We start from the raw sequence: 9,236 nt of genomic DNA on the forward strand, positions 1-9,236 counted from the left end.
ACAAGGTAAGAACAGTCTTTATGCTTTAAATCGTTGAAAATTTCTAAAGAATGATATTTGATGTGAAAATTGTATGACGTGAAATGGCAGTTCCGTAGGCAAGTGACACTGGGACCAGCCCACCTGTGTGTTTCCCTGTTTTCTGTCTTTGCCTTTGTGCTGACACAGACCCTTTACCTCACAAAACTGAAAACATGTACTATCTGGTGATCGACAGAAAAGCTTTGCCGACCCCTGGGTAGGAGACAGACACGCACAGACCCACTGAACTAGAGTGTCTGAGGGCAGGACCCGGAACAGGCATTTGAATAAGTGCCCCAAGATGGTGATGTCTGTGAAATTTGTGACTGCTGATTTAGAGAACTAGACTGCAATACTCCCCCAAGGCAGAGGTAGCTTTGGCCTCCCCGAACTCACAGGGGTAGAGAAAATTCTTGGTTCAGCCTATTGACCTGTAGACAGCCTGTCTGAATAGCTAGAATATCAGCTTTTACACTGGGAGAGCAGAGTCCCACCACTGCCATTTATGATGGAATCAGGCAGTGGAAGATTCCAGAAGGAGACTAAATCAGAAAAGCAGCAAACCTCCTTGCCTCCTCCTGTGGGTGGTCTACCAGCTTGGCAGCTGCCTGGCCCTGGGCCTAAAGGCAGGGTGAACCGTCTCAAAGCTCCACGCCATTGGCTGGGTCAACTTGTGATGTACCTGGTACTCACGCCCTTTTTAATTTCGAGGTCATCTTCCTCCTCGATATTGGACACACTTTTCCCTCCTGCTGGGCATGTGTTGAGGTTTCCTTGTAAAAGTATTAATTTTTATAAAATTCAATTATAGAGTCTGCCTTTCCTGATCTGAATGAGATTTCTGTGTCCATCCTACCTCAGAACCTACCCAAAGTAGCCGTGCCTTACTTTAGGGCATTTTACAGAAATTATATTTCTCTGCAAAGTTAACACTTGAAGCAACGTGACTATCTTACAAACAATGAAGCGAAAACTTGGCCCTTTTCTTGGTGTGCTTGGAAAGGCTGGGGTCGGGCGCCGGGGGAAGCTCTTTTGGTGCATCTTGACCGGGGAGCTGGACATGAGGGTGTTTTCTCATTTACTCAGGGAGACTCTGCCGGACACCAGCTCGCCTGTGACAGGCACGCAGCTTTCCCTTACAACGTGCTGTCGGAACGCTACCTTTGCATCATCACATCAAATTCAGGGCTGCGTTAGTTGTTAACTGAGATGCACGTTACAATCTAGGAAATGACCGTCGTCCTCGGCAGCCCTCGGTAGTGTCGTGGTTTCAACCATCACATCCTCCCGGACGGTGCATTGCTGTGTCTCGGTTCTGCGGGGGCAGCCGCTCCTGCCACACCAGATACGTGGGGTAAACGTGCTGGTTCTCACTGGGGACTCTCTGGGTGCAGCTGGTATTGGATCCCCGGGGCAGCTTCAACCAAGTACCGTGACTGGGGGCTTCAAACAACAGAAATGTATTGTCTCACAGGCTGGAGGCCAGAAGCTCAAAATCAAGTTGTCTCCAGGGTTGGTTCCCACTAGAAGCTCGGGGGAGAATCTGAGGGTGTGATGTCCCCCTCCCGGCATCCGGGGACTGCTGGCGTCCCCTGGTGTCCCTGGGTATGTCCCCTCCTCACGTGTGACCTTATCCCCTGTGTGTCTGTGTCTCTCCTCTTCTTATAAGGACCCTGGTCATTGGAGGCAGGGCCACTCTAATCAAGTATGACCTCATTTGAACTTAATTATCTCTGCAAGACTATTTCCAAATAAGGTCACATTCCCAGGCACCTGGGTTAGGACTTCAGCCTGTCCTTTTAGGGACACAATTCAACCCTCAAGTCACTATCTTACACCATCTACGTGGAGGATCTCCTCTCCATTCATGACCACCGGACAGAGATGGTGTGAATAAAGCTCTTATTAGTTGTATGTCTTTCCTCCCTGCAGGTTTGGTGAGAGGACAGATTTTCCTGGTGATGGTATTGATGTCACCGACAGTCTCTTGATCGCCTTTGACCCTCACGGCAGCTGAGTGGGGAGGACCCCACAGGGATCGGGATCCCGTGGGGAGGGTCACGGCCCTCTGGGCTTCAGGTGCTGGCTCACCAGCAAATTGCTCTGCATCCTGTGTGGGCAGGTCTGGGGTTGGAACGGGGAATTTCGAGGCTCCTTTGCACCACAGCTGGTAGTCCCAAGAGATGTTCCTCGGAGGAACTTCTCACTGGCCGAGTTTCCTTCTCCTGCTGACTGTTGGTCCAGAGTTTTCTCTCCAGACGTGGTAGTAAACAGGGAATGTAATAAGTCTGATTCCCACCTGGGAAAACTGGTTGCATATTTATTTTGTAATTGCCCTGAAGTTTTGGGTCTGATTAAAATATCTACATGATGGGGACAATCTTAGCAAGTAACAGAGAAACATCCTCTCTTAAAGCTACTGCTTTAAGCTTGAATCAACTGTGCAAAGAATCAGTCCGTGAACCACAGGACATAAAAGGCCAAGGATGTCCGTCTCCAGGAGGGAGTCCTGCAGTCCTGCAGTCAATCCTGGGGGGCTATCCTGGGGGCTCTGGGGGCCCCTCAGTGTCTGCCCCTTCACAGGCTGTGCCCTGACGTCCCTAGAAGAATGTCACCCTCAGGTGGGGCCTCTTTCCTGCTTTAGGCACCTGGTCCTCAGCAGCGGGTCACCAGCTGAGGCTTCCACGACTGTTTGGATAATTAGTGCAGCAATTCTGCATGTTATTGAGTTAAATATGTTTATAGTGTTCCATCACTGTGGCTTAATTTTAAATAAGGCTAGGTAGCTCATACCACAAATGTATCTCTTCTTGATGTATTTGTCACCTGTATGTATGTGTTTCCATAATTACTCTACTTTGATTTAATGTTTACCATTAAAATGAGATGTAAGCATGAACAGTCCAGTTCCTCACCAGGCAGTCATTCCCTTAGGTGAGGGAAGGGTAACGGGTTTACAGAGATAGATCATCTGGCACAAATCCCTACCTAGATGCAGGAGTTAGATCAGATTACATCTGGAGATTCCTAAGGGGATGTCTATTTTCTGTAACTCTAATGCTGCTTCAGTCTGAATGTTTACAAAGCTTAGGATGAATTTGGTAACAACAACTCTGCATTTGAGAAAACACAGAGATGAAGTAAGGACGTACCTTAAAAGGAGGCACCCAAAAAGCATTGCATCCAGGTAATGCCTGTAACTTTTAGTTTCTTTGAACCTGTTGTGTCTTTTGAATCCCACAGCTGCCCACAGGCTCACTCCTGTCTGTCCTTATTCCTCAGAAGGAAGATCCAGGCGCAAGGGTCTATAAACCTGCCCTGCAGGTGACGGGACCGCTCATTGTCGGACTTGGTGCTGGTACCTTCGTCCTGGACTTCTCAGACCTGGGACCCCAAAGCCCCATCTCCTCGCCGCCACCTCAAAACTTAGCCCGCTCAGCCCTGCTCAGCCCTGCTCAGCCCTGCTCACCCCTGCTCAGCCCTACTCATCCCGTGCTCCCAGTGTGCTCACGGGGGAGGACGGCCCTGCCTTCAGTGGACACGTAAGTACATCATCTCCATCCTCCGTCCTCCAGCCCATCCTCCCTGCCCCTATGGAGCCCCTTGGCTGCCTGGGCGTCGCTTCCCTGCACTTGGAGATACTACCTCCCTGTTAGCCCCACCAGGTGTTTATTTGCTGCGATGTCCCAACAGGGGCGAGGAGCATGGCATCCTGGAAGGTGTCCCCCCTCACAGTGCCTCTCCTAGGGCTGACCTTAAAATGCCAGTCAGGACGCTGCCATGCATAGGTGGTGGGACTCAGAGGATGCCTCCAGATAACTGGCCTGGAAGGTGCCGGTCGGGTCTCACCTCCGGACGGGGGGCCCACCCAGCGCTTTCACCCCCCCCAGCCCGTGTCCGCTCTGTTCCTGAGGTGTGTGCACAGCCATGGCCTCAGCCGGGAAGGTCTCTGCACTTCCGGGGTTCCTCCTGCCGCCCGTGCCTGACCCCCCGGAGCTCCCAGGAGGTGCGGGCAGTGTAGTGAGTGCTCACGTCAATGTACCTTTGTGTCCTGCATCTGGCCTGGGTTTGAGCCTTTCCATCCATCATTTGTTAGCTGTGTGTTCTTGGCCAACCACTGGATTTCTGGACTCAGTCCCCTCATGTTTAAAGGAGAGAAATGACGCAGCGTTTGGGGTTGCTGTGATGGTTGATGAGACGATACAAGAAAAGGGCCTGGCTCTCTCCCCAGCTGCTTGACCCCAGCCCCTTTGTTCCATTTCAGAGTGAACGTCCCTCGGGGTAAAAGCCCCTTTCCAACTATGCTGGTTCATATCATTCCAGGTGGCTAAATTCTGCAAAATTCCCTCGAATCCTGAATTAGCAAGCACGGACCCATTGTCCCTGGGGAAATACAGGGTTAGGCTCCCGCCAGCCTCTGATCACACATTCTCAGCACCTATCAGTACGCACACTTGTGTGCGTGCTTGTTCCCAGACGCTGCACTTAATACACGGCATCAGTTCATTCTCTCTGGACCCGCGGCCAACAGTGCCGACTCCTGCCTGGCGATCTGGCCCCGGGCTTCGGCACAAGGCACGTCCCGGCCTTCTCGGGCACAGGACACCAGACGGCACTTCCACGCTGCCCTTGGGGCCACTGAAACAGAAAAATCACCAACAAAACCCGCAAACGTTTGGTACTAAACAGACCGTGAGACAGGCCTTTGCTTTTAGTCTGAGAGCCGAAACCAGGAGGCAGAGTGTCGCCTGCTTTGACCTTAGTGACCCCAACGGACTAATCAAAGTGCTCACCCTCTACGCATCCCCAAGAGACTGTGAAAGCACCGGGGTGTTGTTCGGGGTTACAAATAAATCACGGTGAGTAGGTGAATCCACACGGCGGGATCCACTGAAACAAGGATCGACTCTCTGCTCTGTGCTCCAAACACCATGACTCTCGTACGCATCCACCGAAGACGCCGCAGCCAAACCCACCCTCCTTCCATTCCTGCCCGTGGTCCACCAGCTTCTCCCACGGGCCCCCAACACGATGAGGACATGCCTCCCGGAGGCCTTGCCCAGGGAGAGGGCGAGCTGGGGCGGGAACGTGGGGTCCAGACGGGAGGGACGTGCTTTCCCCACGCTCCTCTTATAGCGTGCAGACTGGGACCGCTCCTCACCTGTTCCTCACCTGCTCTGCCCCCTGCCCCCAACCTGCACAGAGTGGACGGTGCCCGTCGTTCCACAAGGAGGGGAAGGTTAAACGTGACGGTGCAGGAACACATGCACAGCAGGACCTGCACGGAGTGTTTTCCCTACATGGGATGCAGGTTCCCGTTTCTCTTGCTGTAAGAGCACGTCCTCTTGGCTCTGCCTGCTTAGCTCCCCTGCAGCCCCCCGTGACCTCTTTCCTCCATCCGGCTCTGCTTGGGGCACGCCAGCTACTCTGAGTCCTGGAGCCCCCCATCCCACCGCCGTGGGCCAGTCCACAGAGGGGCTGGGGACTTGTCACGTGCCTGCGTCTCCCCACCCACAATCCGAGGGTCTCCCCCCGACCACCCCAAACCCCCTTCTCTGTGTCCTGCCAGCATTGCACCCAGAACTCTCACGTGGGGAGATTTAACTGTTCTCTGCTCCTTAAAGAAATGACATTTATATCTGTTTAGATGCTCCTCACAAATAAGGCTTCTGATGTATAAAACGTTTTCATGTTATCTATCGCTGTTTCCAGGAAGAAAATCTGAATTTAGATCTGAGACATCAGTACTGTTTAGTATTTACAGCCCCACACATTAATGGGAAATTCCGAAGTAACCGTCTCCATTTATCTGCCCCACTTCTGCATCCCAGGGACTGGAACCTGTATTTCCGGGTGAATTACCAGCTGATGCGGCGGTGAGTGAGTTCCGCCTTCTTTATCGCGTCTGACCAGTTACGTGGGTTGGATAACAGGGCGCAGTACAGATGTCCCCCCACAAAAGGCCCTCTGTGACGCAGACAGCTTCCCTGTGACTGACAGCAAGGCCCAGCTGCAGCTGAGACACAGCACCCCGTAACCTGGTGCCAAATGCCTGCATCCACAGCCAGAGGTGCGTCCTGGATGACGATGTGACGACTCCAGGTGCCTTGCTGAGGGACCAAAATGGGAGGCAAATCGGACACCTCGCTGTGCAGGGGACCCTCCCAAGACCTGGCGCTGCAGAGACGCCAGGCTCAGGCTCCGGGCTTTGGAGCCTCCCCAGTGGGGCCGGGGCCTCCCTGGAGGACACTGGATGGCTGGCTCTGCTGTTTAGGGGGCTGCGGCTCTCCTCAGGTCCAGCTTTTGGAGGTCAGAGTCAGCCTGGGAGCCTGGCGTGGGTGGGCATGGGGGTCCGTCTTGCCCTGTGCCCGGCTCGGCCAGGCCAGAGCTGCCCAGACAAAACCTCAGGTCAGGAAGGCCAGCGGGCAGGGGCTCGGCTGTCTCACTTTCCTGACCTCGGCCTGCATCCCCGGCCCCAGGGCACAGCGGGGAAGGACGCTCTTCCCTTCCGCTCATCCCCGCAGACTGAACTCTCCTTCCCTTCCTTTCCCTCCAGGCTGTCCTGGGAACTCACTTTTCCCTGATGCTGCTTTGGCTCCTGGAGAGGAATTTGGGGGTGAAGTTCACGGCGTGGCTGCCTTCCTCCGTCCTCGAGTCGTCGGCAGGAGCTGCGCTGGTTCTCGCCGAGGGTGAGTCTTCGAGTGCCGGCAGGAGCAGGTGGGGGCCGCTCGCTGGAGCGGAGCTGGGAGTCAGTAGGCAGACGCTGCTCTGTGGGACCCGAAAGGATCAGCACCGACAGCTTTCTACCTTCTATGGCGACTGCGGCGCCGTAATGGCCCTAGAGCCAGAAAGGGTCCAATTAGGAGGAAGATTTTGCTTTAAATGAGCACCTTTCCACCCTCAGACTCTTATAAGCTGCGCTCCAGATAGTTGGGGTTTTCTTGTCTCGAGTCTGGGGACTCGTTTGGTTTCCTCTGTGCATCAAACCCTGCACAACTTTTTTTTTTTTTTTAAACATCTTTATTGAAGTATAATTGCCTTACAATGCTGTGTTAGCTTCTGCTTTATAAGAAAGTGAATCAGTTATACATATACAATATGTTCCCATATCTCTTCCCTCTTGCATCTCCCTCCCTCCCACCCTCCCCATCCCACCCCTCTAGGTGGTCACAAAGCACCGAGCTGATCTCCCTGCCTGCACAACTTTTGATCTAAAAATGGAAAATGCCAGAAGATTTTCAGGGTCAATCTCCCAGGTGATCCCCAGTCAAGTGATTTCAAGGCTGTGGACCAGGCTGTGGAGGAGAGCCATCCGTCCTGATTCGGTGAAGCTTTCTGGAAAGAATCACAGGGCAGCTGACGCCCGTCTACAGCCTGCTCTGGACTGGGGGGTGGTCAAGTCTCCCCGTTCATCTGATTCAAGGACTTCTTAGAATTCATCTTTGGTGAGAAAGAAGACATCATTCAAAGTGGCAAATGGGCCGTGACCACAGTGCCAATTGCTTTTGCTTGTTCCCTTGCTCTGCTCTTTAGGGAACTATCAGACCCTTGCTTTTAAGATGGGACGGAGTCTCACCGTCTGGCAGGAGGGGCCCAGGAGTCACTTTCGCCCCTAAGGTCCTTGCTGCAGTGAAGTTGCCGTCCGCTTCTCGAGGTTGGGACCGAGCTGGGTGTGTGCTGCTCCGAGGGCCTCCCACACTGGGGTTCCTGCCGGGCACGAGGCCAGCCTGACACCATCCTCGAGACTGGAAGGCCACCCAGCTCTTCCACGCCCATACTGGAGCTGGCTTCAGCAATCCTGGCCTCTCCGGGCTTCAGTGAAACAGAGCAGGACCTATGGTCCTTCTCCCCCATGTCCTCCGTCTGCCTTTTGTCTGTAGAAAAACTTTAGCCAAGGAATAAGTTTAATCGGAGAAGTGAGAAAACGCAGAAGCAAAGAAAAGCAGTCAAATAGGACAAAATAATAATAGTTTAGTTGGTAAGCAAAGCCAAGGACCTTCAGTTCCTCCTCAAGGGCTATAGATCATCTTCTGAGCCATATGCTATGAGCTGTCTTATAGATACTGAAACCCCTGTCAGGTGGAAGAAGTTAACTCCATGATGACCAGACTGTAGCCATGACATAAGCTGCCACAATTCTGAGAACTGGCCTCAAGGAAATGGGAACAAACCGACCCTGGAACTGAAGACTAACTGTACTTAAAACAATCAAGATGACACTGGTCAGACCACCACATGACCAATTTCAAGATGACTGTCAGAGGTGACTGGGATGTTTCTGCGTGAAACCCCCTCCCTCTGCCTAAAAAGGCTCTTGCCCACTGATTGTCAGTGGGGGGAGTTGGCCTTTGGACAGGAGTCTGTCCTCCCTGCCCCCGAAGCTGCAGGGCTCTGAAATAAAGCAAACTTTCCTTTCCACCAACCTTGCCTCTCGAGTACTGGCTTTTGAGCGGCGAGCACCCGTACCCAGCTTTCAGTAACGTTAGTGTGTTAGCCTCAGATGGGCTCGTTAAAAACACCCTCTTGTGTGTGTGGGTATCATGCCACCCCCTCCCCACATCCAGTTAAAACATTGCCTGGAACGTGCCTGGAAGGGACAATCTTACAAAATGCTCAGGACTTTTCTGGTCGACTTCTTCCTCCATCCATAAAAATACCCATCTCTACTTTCATGCCTTTGGAAACCCACTAGTATAACTTAGCTACACAAGAGCTAAACAAAGCAAGCTGCTGAAGACCCACTCTCTAAATGTAACAGAACATTATCCAATTGCAAATAACTTCAATTTTAATGTAATTAACGCTGAACTCTTTCTTCTGGCAGTCAGTGACATGTTTACCAAGACCTGATCTAAAAAAATGTCATCGTTTCATCAACATAAAGGTTGCCAGTGTTCCTGTTTATGACAACAAAATAATCAGCAGCTCTTGTCGCATCTGTATCATGTCAATTAGATTAAAAACGACTACTCCACCTCGTTAACACCATTTAGAATTAGGAATGAGCCCATCATTTTGCAAATCTGCCCATTTTCAGCAGAAGAGTTGGATACGGATTTAGGGAAAATTTAACTGGCTGGGATCAATGTTAAGAAGACTCAAGATGCAGGAATCGTCTGTGCTGGACTGTCCCCAGACTCATAAGAGATCAGCAAGCAACACACTTGGTCCTGGGAGCTCTGAAGGGTTTTCACAGGAAGACAGGAGAGTGGTGA

This window comes from Balaenoptera acutorostrata, chromosome 16 (assembly GCF_949987535.1).
Source record: "Balaenoptera acutorostrata chromosome 16, mBalAcu1.1, whole genome shotgun sequence".
Taxonomy (NCBI): Eukaryota; Metazoa; Chordata; class Mammalia; order Artiodactyla; family Balaenopteridae; genus Balaenoptera; species Balaenoptera acutorostrata.